At 37.9% G+C, this 16880-nt stretch overlaps 1 long non-coding RNA gene across 1 annotated transcript; it reads right to left on the reverse strand.

Moving 5' to 3' along the window:
- Nucleotides 1-305: 305 nt before the first annotated feature.
- Nucleotides 306-16850, reverse strand: LOC121067859. Its single transcript, XR_005818490.1, has 5 exons — nt 16258-16850; nt 16084-16179; nt 8503-8658; nt 5626-5662; nt 306-1562 (listed from the first exon to the last, which is right to left on the reverse strand). It is a non-coding gene; the product is annotated as an uncharacterized LOC121067859 (long non-coding RNA).
- Nucleotides 16851-16880: the final 30 nt, after the last annotated feature.

Raw genomic sequence — 16880 nt, forward strand, 5'->3', positions numbered from 1 at the left:
AAATCCTCGTCCTCCCACTGTGCAGAGGCTGAGCAGGTTCCTACGCCTGTGTCAGCTCAGTCAACCCAGTCCCCAAAACTCTCCCATGTCAGTGCAGAACTCACGCTGCCACTGGCAGTGCATTCTGTAACCAGGTGTGACTGTGGACTGGCAGAAGCAAAGATACCACACAGCCCATGCATCCTGCTAAGCAGCTTAAGTAGACTACTCACTTTGAAAACTGATGTCTCACAGTCATGATTACACATACGCAGATTTAAATATATATATATATATGCAAAGAAAAGCAACAGGGCACTCCTCCTTTAAAGGCAAACCTAAAGACCCCATTTAAAACATATTTTCCATTCTATGACTTTGTGGGATGTAAATTATTCAATTCAATTCAATAGGAGAAGCCACATGCTGGCTACTTGTTTTCTTTGCTTATTTTAAATATTCTAAAATCAGACAGGTTTTTTAGTGTAAACAAATGTATTCCTCTTGCTATTTTGCCCTCTCAAGATCCCTGATAATGAGAAGGGAGGCAATCCTGGACCAACTAGCATCGTGGGCAGACTTGCAACCTGCTTCCAAAATACTGACTGTTGCTGTAAGCAGTTGAGATGGCATTTCATGTGTCTTATGTCCTTTACAGCTCCTGCCTACAGAAGTGCAGTTTAACTCAGAAATAGCCCTGTGAGTATGGAAAGAAATGAGTTCATCTTCACATCTTATGCTTTAAGCTTTGTTTTGGGGCTCAGAGCAATTTCTCTGCTGTAGATTACATGGCTGGGTACCTCTGGGATCCCTTCCCAATTTAAAAAGGCCAAGGGAGCAGCATATAAAAAACAAACTCTTCCTGGCATCTGCTTCTAGACATTTCTCAGTCACATGTTCTTCCATCTTCCTCTCCAATTCAGAATAACAGAAAAACACAGTTCAGTAGTCTGTGAACATCCATGCCATCAGCTGGAAATTTTCTGTTTCCTACAATGAAGAATTTATGGATGGTATTGCCTGTCTACCAGCTCCATGAGAAAGTGCCCTACAAATACATTCCCTTCCACAACCATACTATGATTTTATTATATTTCCGCTTTACTCAGTTTCTGATTCTCCTGTATGAGACACCAGCATTGCCTTTTATCTCTACTGATCATATCAGTCATACCCAGTAACTGGCATTGTGACAGTCAAACACTTCGGTGAAAAAATATCATTCTGGCCATGGAAGGCCTTAAGCTGCAGATCATCACACGTGGGATGCCAGTTGTGGGATGCCACACATCTATGTGTGCTTGTGTGTAAATCATGTTTTATTTTCAGTATTCAGTTTTGGTCACTCCCTATACCTGACTGGTTTGACTCAGTAAAAGAGTTTTTATTCATTTTTAGACAAGTATGTCAAAATGTTGAATTACTGCTTTTTCATTCGTGTTTTTGACTTATGTACTGTTGATTTCTATTTGTCTTTGTGAAAAGGACAAAGTAGTGTCTTCTATGAGAAAAGCATCTTGGTAGGGTTTCAGCACTGAAAATTTCTTCAAAGATGAGTCACAGTTCTGTAGGTTTCTATTGCCCTTTGGGAAAAAGAAGAAGAAAATAAAAAAAAAAATGAAGAAAAGAAATGTAATTATACTCTACATCACTTAGACAAGAGAAAAGCAGAGCTGTTCTTTTTTTTCTTTCTTTCTCCCCCCAATCTCCCTCCATTTCTCCAGCAGCTTCTGTGTATAAATTATACATTTTCTTAAATATCTGCATTTTCTATTTCAGGTTTGAACTGATAACCTGTGTTTTTGCACAGTAGGCAAACCTCATGCTGTCACAAGCCATGGTGATACAGCCTCACATTTCACTTCCCTTCATCCCAAGGAGCCCTTTGCTATTATGTCATTAGAGATAATGCGAAGCTTTGAATCGAAACACCATAGACACCAGTGATGCATGACAACCTTTCTAGCCAATGAAATGCCACTGTACAATGGGAGCCACTCAGTCACACCAGCCCTTGTTAAGAGGAGATAATCATTTCTGCAGAGCATAGTTTTAAGCCATGACAACTTCTCCAGCTAAGGAGCTGAAGGGGCTTTGTGATTTTCCTCTAGGAAGATGGAAATGCACCTGTCAAGACTGCAAAAATTACATGTATGCACTAAATACCCTTTGAAACAGTTCTTGCTGCAGTGCAATCCACAAAACACTTTATATGGGGAGGAGGATTGCATGTGCTTTCTGATTTGCTTGTATTTTGGAGAGCTCAGAAGCAAAGGACTTTCTCTTGGTAGAGCTCAGAGTAGCTATACACTGATTGGGGCTGGGTGTGAAGATACGTGGTCCACTAAGTCTTACAGCAAATGATCACCATTAAAATCTTTTAAATCTTTTATGAAAGATAGAGAAGACAAGCAGACAAAGTATTTGTTATGTAAAATATTCAAGGAGACTTTCATTTTAACAGCATCCTTTATTCCCCTTTCTTTTAGCTGCAGAACATTTTTATGAGGAAAATTCCCCAGTTGATAGTGTCTTTTTATGCAGTATTAAGATGATATTAACTCCCCCTTTGGGAGAGAAAAAGAAAATAAAAAGTAGTTGGAGCTTCTTTTTTGTCTTTTTATTGGAATCTGGGCCAGTTCCCTCAGAAAACAAAACAGGACAGGCACATACACAAAGGGAGTAGGGAAAATAGCCAAGAGGGGGAAAAAAAAAAAGAAAAAAAAAAAAAAAGCTTCTGTTTGTACTGCTGACTGTGATTTGTAACCTTGCTGCTGGAGAAAGACATACACAGCACATAGTCTTATCAGCCACTCCAAGACCTGGCAAGCTTGAACCAGTGTCAAGCTGTTTAAGACATTACTGTTAGCTGCCTTTCTAGTCATAGGGTTAACGAGAGAGAGAGAGAGAGAGAGAGAGAGAGAGAGAGAGAGAGAGAGAGGGAGGGAGAGACTTGCCAAGCTAAGCCAGATTCTATTTAATCAGAGAATGTTGGGGGGAGGAGGGGGAAAGATGAGGAAGAACAAGGCTGAGAGTTACACCAAGGGAACAAGACTCTTCTTGTAACCAATACTCGGGAATCAGTCGGGGCTGGTGGAGAATAAGCTGTCGTTATGTTCTTTCTGTGTCTCTCTTGTCTCTTCTCTGATCTCTCAGGATCAGAATCACCAAAATATAAAAGTGTCATTGCAAATTCTGAGTTCCTAAAATATGGTGGACCTGGCAGCTGAAATGAAAAATTATATTCCTTTCTGTTTTGTTGTCCTCCTAGCAGTACTGTCAAACTATAGCCCAGTATGGTGTATGGCATAATATCCATTTTCATCTTTTTATTCATCTGTTAAAGTTGATTTCTGACATGCTGCTGTTGTTCCATTGCTTTCTTATCTTTGTTATTCTAATTTACTAGAAAATCAGTACCATCTTCCAAGGTATCAGAAAGCCTCTTTTTTTTTTTTTTTTTTTGGACTGATTTCATTATTTACATGGAAGTTTTATTTACTTTCAAAAGCAATGATTTATAAAATGGTCTTTTGCTTGGTCTTTTGCTGCCTTGAATGATGCAGACCATAGATTTCTGTCCTGCAGCTTGAGTGAGAGATCATTTCCAATGTTTTGTCCATGCAGGTCTGTTAAGTTATGCCTAAGATCAACTTCCCATCCCAGCCACACCACACTGTACTTGTGCATCCTCTGGAGTACCCTAGCAGTGCAATGGGGATAAATTGCCAGAGCATTTTACACTTCTTTCACTTACAAAAAGCTGTCAAGAACAATCTGATAATTGTATTTGATCCACACCTATAAGAACTGTGCCAGCTCTGCCAGGACCTCTCTACAAGCAAATGGGTTGACTCCTGTGCTTGTTCAAGCACATCCTCAGCACATTGAGCGTGCTGGTCCTAGCAGCAATGAAGGGGCAGAACATCCTTGGATGGCAGCTGAGCCATCTCAGTCCAGAGGCAGACTGTTATGTGTTATGTGTTATTTGAGAACAGGAGTTTATTTTATACTCAGCACCAGCAAAGTATTTCTATATGTTACAGCAGGTATATTTTTTTGATTTATTGCCCCTATCTTTATTATTACCACCTCCTATTTTTCTGTTTTCAACATAATCCATTTGAGACCTGTCTGGCAGACACTGCAGGTAAGTAAGAATCTAAGATATGGAAGTAAGATCTGGCTCCAGGCTCAGGTAAGCCAAGGAAAAGTACAGAGGTAAAGAAAAACATTGGCAGTATGTTTTGCATTGTCCTTGAGAATGACCAAGTGAGTGGGGTAGATGTCTGCTTCACCTTATGCTGGGCACCTATCTTAGCTTTGCCTATGGCATGACTTAATATGCTGACAGGGAGATCAAGAGGTGGGGAGAGGGCAACAGGGGTCACAAGAGGGTCTCTCTCTCTTGATTTATATCATCCTGCAGCAGAGCTGTGGGGAGGATATGGCCAAGTTTAATTTGCATACCTGGAGAATGTATTTCTGTGAAAGAAAAACTTGGTGGACAGCCACGAAATCCTCGGGGCTCTAAACCCTATTCTGTACAGTGCTAATGAAATCCACAGTATCAGATTTAAAATAATAATAAAATAAAAAGAATCAGTTTTACACTAAATCAAGAGAGAAAGTTAGACAACAATGTGTCTATCTCAGCTGATGAGTTCCAGATAACTTAATGTGTGGGATTTATGCACCCTTCTTCATCTACTGTGCCACTCTTTGTCTACTGACCTCAAAGATAGCCTTAGGCAGCTCAGACACCTTGTTGGGAACTACATGGCTGATTTCTAGGGCAACTGGAAAGCTAGAGAAGATCTCATTCTTCTTCTCAGCAGATCTCCAAAGAGCCATCAACTGGTCTTCAACTTTCTCAGGGACGTATGTTCCTCGCTTAGTCAATATTTTATGTGGAAGTGCAATCCCACTATATTCAAAAACAAACCTGTCAGAAGATTCAGACGGCTATAATTTTCTTCATTTCCCTGTAATACAACAAAAGGCACATTCTATTTCAGCTATTACGTTTAAAAAATACATTTCCACCTTTATGCCAACCTGTGAATAATTGTTCAAGTTTTCCAGTCAAGTGCTTCAGATACTGAATCTTTATCCTAGCTTTTATAGATTTAGACTTAGAGCAATAGTATTATATTTAATCACTTTGTAGTGTGCTATCTCATTTAGGTATTTCTGACAAGTAAGACACTTAATATCTTTACCCTTCTTGCTGTTCCTTCCTTGTTCAAAAGAGAGCAATCATGATTCAAAATGAGACTGTAGTCACATAAAAATAGCCTGTTTTTCTTAGGACATTTAGGAGTTGTTTTCTCTCTTTTGTAGACCTGCTTGAAAATATAACAAGAAATGAAGTGAAACCAGGAAAGCACTTCCAGGAGTGGGTCTGATGATGTAGTAACTTACATTTGAATATTTCCAGCTACTGAAAATAATTTAATGTTGCTACAAATGACTGGTATAAAAGTGGGCATTGCTTGAATTTACCCCAGTATCTATTTTAGAGTACAGAAAGAGTCTGTAAAAGTCCATGGGTCAAACACACTTTTATATCTTTATTTAAAAATAAAATAAAAAAATAAATGAAATTTAAATCACGTAGTAACTTTTTAATAATTTCTAATTTACCTTGGTTGTCGGTCTAAGAATCAGTTGTAGATGGTACCTGTAGAAAGAAAGGAGTCATAAAGTCATAAGAAACAGCCACATAAGAAAGGGACAGTCAGCAAAGGGAAAAAAAGAGCTGTGTGAAACCCCCAGAAGATATAAACTATGACTATTCCTCTCTCATTTCTGTCTTAAGGCATGGAGGTTTTGGTTGGCTTCTTCCCATCATCCTGTTTCTAAACTGATAGAGAATCATCCTTCAGTAGGTGCTTTCAGTTTCTACTTTTTCTTCCCAGATCTAGAAACCATGTGTTATGTAAAAGAGCAAAGCAAAATCAAATTAGCAATATGACTTGTTCCACTGCATATTTCAATATTTACCATTTTGTCCTTTAGTTGTCTACCCTGCTTGACTAAATTTGGGGATTTTGTTCAGGAAAGGATCATACAGTCAGGCTCCTGACTTATTTAGAGTCATTCAGAAAGCTTTCTTAACAAATCTTCAGCTGTTGGGACTTTAACATGTTTTAGAAACTCCCTTTAATCTGTGCAAGTTTGCTGAACTGAAATTACTGGCTGGGGGCCATGATCCAAGTTCTGTTGAAGTCAATGGAAGTTAGTCCAATTATTTCAATGGAGCTGGATCTGTTCCATAAGGCAGTGACCGCTTGAAGTTGGTTTGCAAAAGCTGAATTTCTTCTTTTTCAGAGCAGAGTCACTAATGGGGAACAGGCTGTAATGTGGCTGAGGGAGTATATACTTTATGCATACAGCATCTAATTAAACACATCATTCTATACTGTCATAAAGCATTTCCCACACTAAGTGTTGTTCACATTACTCATAGGAGATTTAGGTTTTCAAAATCCCCCACAAAAACGTCCCAGCTGTTCTATATACTATATCTTATAGCACTTGCCACTGTGTGTAGGAAGGATAATTAACCTAAAGAACATTATATTTCACTGCCAAATGTTAAATGTTAGGATTATAAATTTCTTAATACAAACAACATATTCAGAAACAGTAGAGGAGATAGAAATGGAATATTCTTTGAAAAGGTATTTCACTAAGGGACTGGATAGCCCAGGCAATTGTTACAAGGTACCTTAAAGCCATCTTTTCAAATTCTGTACTCTCTAACAAATCAGTAGTATCCAGCAGTGATGGGAGGTACTTGAGGACTTAATGCGGTAGATCTGACTGCACACAGAAGTAGTTCTGTCTTTTCCTAGTCACACACTATTATTCATAAAGAGACTAATTCCTTTGTGAATTCTATGTTCTTGAAATGCTTGAAATATGGAATTTCTGTCCAGTGAGACATTTCAATTTTTAAAAGAATGTATCCCACATAATAATGGAAAAAAAAAAAAGGGGGGGGGGAATACTATGTAGTTTCCTGTATGTGTTTTTTTTTTTTTTAATTATTATTTTATTTTTTTTTAAACAGGCTTCATCAGTTTTGTTCACTAAAATCAACTTTGAAATTACACTTTTCAGGTATTTCCAGTCTCTCTCTTGTTTCAGAAATGTTAACTTGTCCTTCATAGTTGTAAGAGCTTTTGGCAAGTTAGAGTTTAATATTTCAGAGTCAGGAAACACTCCAACTACAGGAAACCCACACTTCAAATACAGACACTTCGGACTCCAGAGATTGCTACTGCAGAATCAGGAAAGTAACTCAGGAACATCTGCTTGAGCAAAGACACCTGAGACTTAAAGGCACCTGACTCTGCAGAAGGCTGAAGAGAAGCTCTGGATTGTTTGAGTCCACTGTTGTCAGTTTGGTGACCCTCTCCACAGAAGTGGATTCTCATATCCAGTGTTCAAAAGGAGCTTAACTGGATCTTTTTGACTTTGGCAAATGAGTTCTCTCAAAATGAAATAAACTAGAAAATCTTTTCAATGAGAAAATGAACAGCCAACCCTAATATGTTTATCCTTTCCTATTTGTGGTCCTTGGTATTTTTATATGATTTAAGAAACTTGATTCCAGGTAGTACTATCAGAATAGAGTCTAAAGTAATTCTGTGGCCAACAAAAATGGCCTTTGCACTTGGTCAGACCTTGCCTTATTTTCCAATAAAAATCCTAATCTAAATTCAATGTTGTAAGGATAGCTTTTCTGAACAGACATTTCATTCTGATTGAGCAATTCTAACTGTTTGTCCAGTACCACATAGTGCTTTACCTAGAGGGCAAAGAACTCAGGAGAGAAGAAGAGTAAGAAGGAATGAAGGAAAGAACAAAAGAAAGTAAGATAAGCATGGAAGAAGAAGCAAGGTTCTGAAATAATTGGATATACATTTTAACAATCTGACTGCTACTGTAGGGACATCCACAAAGAAGGCATTTCAAACTTATTCTGGAAATTTTTGATGGAAGATTAGTATTCTTTCCCAAGTTTGATACTTTAATTACATCCTCTGCCTCCTGACTTTGAACCCTTCAAGCTAAAAAAGAACAACAAATAAAACCACCCACTATGATGGGGACTGACTACGCTTCACTGCACTTGATGTACTTTTTGCCAATGGCTCTTACAGGAGTAGTTCTGGACTTGTGATTGCTTGCTCTACAACCTCTCATTCCTATATTTCCACACAATTTTCAAGAAACAGTCTAAAGCCACAAGTCATCACAATTTCCCTTCAAAAGCAACACAGCACAGAAAGCAATAAGCCTATCTGAGTAGTGATCACTTTAAGAGGAGGCAGTCAAAGGCTTTATTTTACTTTTTTATTTTTTGCATTTCTTTCTTTATTTCCTTGTTTTATTAAAATCCTCGCTGCAGTCAGGATTTTGAGAATGAGAATCCTCACTACTGACAACACACACAATTATTACTGTGATTTTTTTCCAGGGAAAAATGCAGGTGCATTGTTTTGTACTTACTCATCTGAAGAAGAAGCTTTTCTTAGCATCATGGCAATTATTTAAGAGATGAAAATTACTAAGTAGTTCATCTCATTTTTCCAACTGTCAGTTTTCTTCACTGTCTTTTTGTCCTTGCAGAAAGTAAAAGCATCCAATATGGTTTCCTGTTCTGTCCTTAAAATAAGTATGGAAGAAACAGACTAAAAAACTGTCCTCTCTCCAAGCTTGAAAAATATATTAAATTATTGGCATAAACTTATCACGAGTTTTTGTTACAAAATTTTCATATGAAAGATGCCCTAAAACACATTTCTTGATAACACTACTGTAAGCAAATAACCTTGAGGTATTATTAACTCATTTACAAAAGTTTTAAAAAGGTGTTCCTGAAAATAGATGCTTTAATTGAAGAGACAATAGAGCAGCATATGTACGCCATAATGAAAAGACAGAGCTTTCCAGTTTTATTACTTGCAAAATATTGACAGCTAAAACTGTACATTTATAATGGATTTTAAAGTATAATACAAAAAAAAAAATCAAGTAATGAACTTGAACTCTTTCATTTAAATGTCAGCTGAATATCCATGGAAAAGCTCTTTAATTCTGAATAATGCATTCTGAGTAAATTTTAACTGTTGAAAGCTAAGCAATTTCTACACAGTGATAAAACTGTCTAGTTCGACCTACAGTGCAGTATTGCAAAGGTTCCTATTGGCAAACCTTCTTGCCTAGGCTATCTTTATTTACTCACTGATAATACTGCATCAAACATTTACAATGAAGCAAAAACTGACTGCAAAAGATATACATATACACATCAGGAACAGTAAGGAAAGACTTAATTTTGATTCAGGAAAGTGCTTAATTCTTCTGGGGGATTTGAGGATGACACATATGCATAAGTGTAGAAACACCCACATATTTAATGTCTCCAAGTATTTTCTGGTGATGCTATTAAAATTGAACTCCTGCTTGACGAAGAAACAGAAAATATTTGTATAGCTACATAGAAGAATTTTGTTATTCTATAACTAATGACTGATATCTTCAAAATATCCATCTTGTTTAAGAAAACAGTAACATTATATTTCAGGACAGATTCAATTCTTCTTTTTTCAGTAGTATATCCTTCGACTGGCTGCATGAAAATAGCCTACCGGATCACACATTTCTGATCCTGCTAATGATCAAAATGGTTGTCTCTGGAAATCACACAGGAGTTTGCTCACAGATTTACATTTCATTCTCATGGTCTACGAGAAGACCTGGATGCCCACAATATATAGCACAGACATAACCAAGAAGCAGCATGCAGCTCCTGATGTGTTATATTGTCTTCTGAGGAAGTAAATAGGCAAGAGATTTTGAAAGGTATGTTGTGAAAATACGTCTGAAAATATGTCTTCCATAAAATTTTGATGGCACTTTGAGCCCATAACTGTAGTACTAAATTTTGGGAAATAATCCATTATAAAATATGACATGAGGGTTTTTTTATTATTATTATTTTCAAGATTAAAAAAAAAAAAAAGACTAATTCCTAAGTAGCTTTTAAACTTTCCTCTTGTAAGTGAAACTTGTGGATTTTTTTTGTGGGCTTGTAGTGTTTTTACCCTGCTGGGCAGGCAAATTCCACCACAACTGCTCTCTCACCCCCTCAAAAGAGAGGGGAAGAAGAAATGTGCTGGAAAAATAAAAATAAAAAATCTTATCTTACAGGTTGAGATAAGGGTAATTTATTAAAGGGAAAAGGAGGAGGCTTAAAAAAAATGGAAAAAAATATTCTTTACTTTCCATCAATGAATGATGTTTGGCCACATCCTGGGAAGCAGGGCCTCAATACGCCTAGCAGTTGTTTGGAAGGATAAACATCTTCATAACAAGAGCCCTCCCTCTCCTTCCCCTTTCCCACCTTTTATTGCTGAGTGTGACACCATATGGTATGGAATATCCCTTTGGTTGGTTTAGGGCAGCTGCCCCAGTGACGTCCCCTCTTGCCCATCCACAGCCGACTGGCTTTGGGGATTTAGAGGGAGTCCTGGTGCTGTGCCAGCATTGCTCAGCAATAGGCAAAACACTGGTGTGACACCAGTGCTGGTCTAGCTACAAGTGCAGAGCACAGAACTGTATGGGCCACTGCCCAGAAAGTTAGATCCCAGCCAGACCCAATACAGGGCCTAAGTTATCAGCAAAATGAACTAAAAGCAAGAGAGTGGTTATTAATACATTACTGTCCTGATAGTGACCCATTTATGAAAGAGTTCTCTCAGAGAAAGAGTTCTCTCTTATCTACATAAGTTGTTGTGAGATCCTTTTGCATTTCACTTCCTCTATATATCAAAATTTCTCTCCATCGTAGGCAAACTTAATAAGAACAAAGTTATGCATCTACCTAAATGTTTAGCGAGACTGAGGGCCTCTGCACTACCTCTTTAACCTGAAAGTAATTCAAGCAAATCTGAAACACTTAGAAAAAGAAAAGCTGGAATCAACAGGGTTCTTTGCTTTCACACTGTATAAATTTATGCTGGAACATGGGCACTGACATTTCATTCTTTGCTGTTGTCACACAATACTGCATAGCAGATCAAATGTAGCAATTAAAAATGTTTTGAAACTGCAAATCCTACTCCATAAATTACCTCAGCCTTTTGTTATAGAACAACCAAGTCAACTTCCTGTTTGTGCTTAAACTATTCACAGCTTCAGCTGATGTCCTGCAGTGTCTTTTCCAAAGGTCACACCACAGTTTTCGATTCACACATTTGATTAAAAATATAAGAATCACAGTGTCCTGGGAAATGATCTGCAGTAAAAATAGATCAAACTACCTGCTGTTTCCAGGATAAACCAGGTTACTGCCTCTTTTCTCCATTCAGTTAGCATTGCAAATAGAGGAGGAAATATGCATATCTGCAGAAATCATGCCGCTAAATGGGGGAATTATATAATTTGAGGTGTTTGCTTTATGACCAAAAAAAAAAAAAAGCGAGGCCTCTGTAACTATTAGCAAAAATGCTCAGGTTAAAATATGGTCAAGAAAAAACAAGGGACAGAAAACTAAGAGTACTTAGATTTTTATAAGGGCTAAGTTCTCATTCTTCTTTAACTGCTGCAACATACCTTTGCACAATTGCTTTCAGAGCATATTGTCATAACTTTCCTTACACTGATTAGCATCCTCCCTGAAGTCCCATTTGCATTTAATGAAGCTGCTATGGAAGAGACTCTTCAGAGAGAGCCTATATGTTGTCCTTTCTTTCTTTCAAGGTCATGTCCCTGAATATGTGTGGTAGGATAATTAAATGTCTGCTCCTATTATCAATAATCCTGATACTTTTGTGTCCAACATCCAGAAACTTTGAAACAATATTTGCAGCATATGCTACAAAATCCCTGTCCCAAATGAGTGAAATACAGGAAGCAATGCAGCAGTGAAATACATCTCTGTCAAATTACAAATTCCTTTGAGTTATACAATTATCTCCATTTTTTAATTCAGCAACTTCATTTTATGTCATGAGCTCAATTCATCTAATCTCATCTAATCTAATGCAAGATTATGACGTTGTCCAGGAAAAATATTCATGCCGAACCAGATGACAGTAATTAAAATTTCATCGCTTTGCTGTATTTTCAGCTTTTCTACTATATTGTCCAAGGAGAGATTAGTGCAGAATCTCTTAAATAGGAGATAACCAAATGCTAGAGAGAGCATGTGGGGTGAGGGTTCATTTTAAAAGCCCAAAGGCTGAACTGGGGAATCTTCCCTGGAGCCCGTGCTTCCCAAAGGAATACTTGGATAGATTCAGAACTGGAAAATTCTGACTAGACTTTACCCAGACCCAGTAGTTACACAAAGAAAAACAGGGAATGTGGTGTTGAGACAATCTATAACAGACTGGTGAGCATTTTGAGTGGGAATGGGCCAAGTTTTAAGAGCAGACCTAACACATGTTCTCTCAAATGTAAATTGGATTAAAAACTGTTCCATTTTACTTACTCTACTGTGAAATGACATTCTGGTTTATTAGCACTGCAGGTCCTGACTAAAATTTAGTAGGATCTTTATCTTAAGAGTGACTCTACGGTGAACTTCACATTTATTTCATGATTTTTGTTATTGCTTTTTGTTATTGCTTTAGCTAAATTTAAACTGAATAGAGCATCATGTTTTTCTTTTAAGCACAAAGAAAAGCTGTCAGAAGAGACTGAAATAACTCTTTGTGAGCCCTCATTGTGTCTATATGCTTGGCCCATTGGAAAATAACATAGATAGATGTCCAGATAAACAACTAGTGGCTTTAATCTAGTCAACCCCACATTCATAAACACATATTCCTGGCCAATTTCTGCTTCCAGTGACATCTGATCCCCTCATTTACAGGTAGCAGTCCTGCTATGGGATCTGCCAGCATGGAGCTCCACTAAATTGCCGTCACCTGGTCTCCTCGTAGCAGGATTGGAGCTGAAACCCACAGTTTCATAACAAATGTTATTAAGCTGATAGACTAGATGATAATCATTTACATGGCTATTCGGTGAAGAAAATGTAGTGACTGAATTAAATGGCCCCAATACCATGCAGAACATTGGCAAAATATGCACTGTCTCTTTCAAGATCTTTGCCTTAGAAGAAAAATAACTCCAGATATTGATATTCTTGTTTGAATAACCTTTCCTATACATCGTTCTTCTAAAAATAAATAAATAAACACACATTTAGATTTCTTTACCAAATAAATATATATTTCCCTGGTCAACATAAAATCTCAAATTGCAATATTGGAAAAAGAAGCCTTGCAAGTTCCCACTTTTATTCTGTCACAACTTAAAAATAGCCACAGCAATCTTTTTTTGCCACTATATTTTCTGAAACTATACTGTATAACATCACTACATCGTTTTGATAGCTCACAATTGCAAGTCTGCTTTCCTGATCCAATTTCAACTTGATATTTTTGCAATAGATCATATCACAAAAGTGTAGCAGTCAGAACAGAAATTTAGCATAATTCCCATATTTAGGGCTCTGTCAACAGATGTTGAAAATACAAAGAGACTATTTAGAAAATAAAAGTCATGGTAAATGGACATTTGCCTATCAAGTCTGAAAGTATGGCTGGCTACCTGGGTTGCCAGCAATTGCATACATTATTGTCCTTGAACTGTAGCTGTAAATGCACTAGCATACAGTGGTGCTGCCCAGAGAAATAAATCAGTTTGAAAGTAACCTACTTCTTTCTTTCAAATTACTGTTAATAACATTTTGCTTTTGCAAGATTAATGTACTTTAGCAAAGATACAATGAAACCAATTGTCTTGCCTGTGTTCCAGCTTTCAGTCATGTTGCTGCTTTTTCCTGCATTACTTATGTATCTATTTCTAAGAAAATTTAGAGTGAGGATGTACAGTACAGAAGATACAACAGATACAGATGAAACAGCAGTAGCAAAGTAGCTTTCCTAATACATTTCTTCTAAGACAAAGGGAAATTGTCTTAATACGAGAATGCCTTTCTCCCCACTGAAAACTAAAGCTAATGGGATTTTTTTTTTTTTTTTCCCAGTGAGACAGAACAGAAAAAATACCAAATAGTACAGAGAATGTCATCTCAAAACTTCATGTATTCAGTGGTTCTTTGATGAATAGCAGGTTTTTTTTCCAACAGCTCTGGTTTCCGGGGGTTCAGTCCCAGGGTACACAGGCTTGTTACGGAACTACCGGATCTCTGCCACTGGGGAAGTCCCTTTAATGAAATAAAACTCCATGTGTGTCAGCACCTTCACTCTTAGGAGGAATCACAGAAATGTTTTCTTGTCCAGTTTTCTGCCTTAATGCCACTGTAACCTTTATAAGCATTTTTCCATCTTTTTTGGACTCTGCCTGCTCACCTTCTTGAAGAGCAAAATCCTATTTAAATGAGCACACCACTGCCTGAGGTCTAGGTCAGCACATCCACAGTGAGGTGTTATCTGTGTCTTCACAAAACTCTACTGGCTCTAAAGCGTGTAGCCCTAAAGCTGGAGTTGAGAGAGTCTTACAGGTTTTCAGCTCTGTTGAAGCATTGCAAGACTTCCAGACTGCTTTCTGTGAAGCTAAGGCTTGAGGGCAACATTCTTGGGACAAGCTTGCATGATGGGATTCAGCTGAGCAAGCATAGAGCAAGGATTCATTTCAAGGTTAGGACACCTAAATGAAGGTGCCTACAGGTGCATTTGGGGTCTCACCTCCCATTGTGGTTTGTGGAGAACTAAACAGATTTCAGCCCGCCAGCCACTGGGGACACAGCTCAGTTGCACAAAAACTGGCACCAGGTAGTATTTGAGATGTCCCATGGTGTCTGAGACATCCTTATACAGTTGGCAGATACAACACAAGATCTGCAAACGCAGGTGAGGTGGAATGTACCAGCTCAGACTGCAGCATCTGAACCATACCTACTTCAGAGTGAGCTGAGCTTGCCCCCAAGCTCCAGTGACTGTAATAACTAGACTTCTATTGACTGTAACAGGAGGATTGTCCCCCTGCATGCCTGTATTCACCTACTCATAGGCACCTCTGTTTTGGTGTTCCAGTGCTGAACTATGCATCCACACATAAATTCCTAAATTTGCGAGCTGAACACCATCCCTATGTGTAAAATTATCACCTGAAGCTCCCTTTTAGGTGAGTCAGTAGAGAGATGCATCTCTAAAGTGCAATTTCTCCTGCCTTAGTGTGATAATTCAGTGCTTAGATGGGCCTACCTATATCTGTTGACATGTTGGGATCTTTGGGTAAATTCAGGGGTAAGTGTTTGCATGGGGGACATATTAAAGAAGGGATTCCATTCTGGAAACATGTCTCGTGGATTCCTCCCTTATTTCCAGCTGTTGGACTGGAAGTGTAACAGCCTTCTGTGCTCTGTGCCTAGTCTAGAAGCCACATGTAAACAACTTGAATACATTAGGGCATCTCCCTGAACACAGAAATCTACATTTAGTTAACTGAATCAATTCCATAAAGTTAGTTTAAATTAATTCTGTTCTGAGTACCCACAGCTGGGGAGAATATACTAGCTTACCTAAGCTATACCTCAAATTATAAAGGAAGGACAGAACTGTCTCACTTTTTCCCCACCAAATGCCTTTTTTATTTTTAATTTTTCCTTTCCTAAATAGGATGCTCTGCCCGTTATCTTAAATAGAATAGATAGCGCTTCCCTTCTCTAGGTGAGTAAATGGCTTTTTGTTGTACTAGGTGCCATCTGTTTTGCATTAAATTTATATATCATTTTTTCCAATGAGATGGAAAAGTATGCACCCCTGTATCTAGTAGCTATTAAGCATTGCCAATTGAGGAATGAATCTTTCAATGAACCCTAAAATTATGTCTTGGTCTATACATTAAAAATATATATGACAAATATCTGAACAATCTAGCTGTTTAATGGACTTTATGTTTCTGGTTCTTGACTGAGACTAGACTCAATATCATATTCTAGAATGACAGCCCGTTTGGGATAATTCCTAACCTCTTCAGAAACCATAGCATATGACGACAATGGAAATAATTCTGACATACTAGACTCACACATACAGGGGAAATACTTACCTTTCAGCTTGCCCTGAAGGATAATGCAGGGCTAAGCTTTCTGTCTTCCCATGTTGACAAGTTTGCTCATTGTCCACTCATGGTCACAGACTCATCCTGAGAGTTTCAAAACAAAGTTAGAATGCGGGCTTGCAAGAGCTCTATGTTTAAAACATAGTAGAGACCTAGACTTACTCTCTTATCTCATCATTTCATTAATAAAATACATATAAAAATGCTTCTTTGTCTGCCTTCCTTCATTTAGATTTATCACTAACTCTATTACTAATGCATATCTGTAATCCTGACCTCATTCACAGCCTGAGGATTGCAGTTGTATTTGCAACCATATCACTAGTCATGAATTTGTTAACCTTACGGGCAATCAGAGAGATACTAGATAGACAATGCAGACAGCTAGTGCTGAGTGGGAGTACTGTGCCTAAAGCACCCAAATACAGAACAGCTGTGTTTTTCAGCAAATCACCAGAACTCACCTGAGATGTTCAATGACTCATAAATTTCATTTACGACCCTGGACTATTCAGACTGTTGGCACCACAACCATTTCAGCATATTCCCTACACACATAGATTTTCCTCCCTTGAAACTCTTCAGTTAACCAGATTATTTCAAAGCTCTTGCTGCTGTCAGTTCAAATGCTGATCTTCTGTTTGCCTTCAGAACCTCATTGGCTTCCATGCCTACACATCTTGTCACTTCTTCCTGTCAACATGAGCACCACTGCAGCTGCAGAAGGGCAGCAGATAGTAAAAGCTCTAAGGCTAAGTGGGTAAGTGAGAATGAACAGGAAAGGA

Source organism: Cygnus olor, chromosome 3 (assembly GCF_009769625.2).
Source record: "Cygnus olor isolate bCygOlo1 chromosome 3, bCygOlo1.pri.v2, whole genome shotgun sequence".
Lineage (NCBI taxonomy): Eukaryota > Metazoa > Chordata > Aves > Anseriformes > Anatidae > Cygnus > Cygnus olor.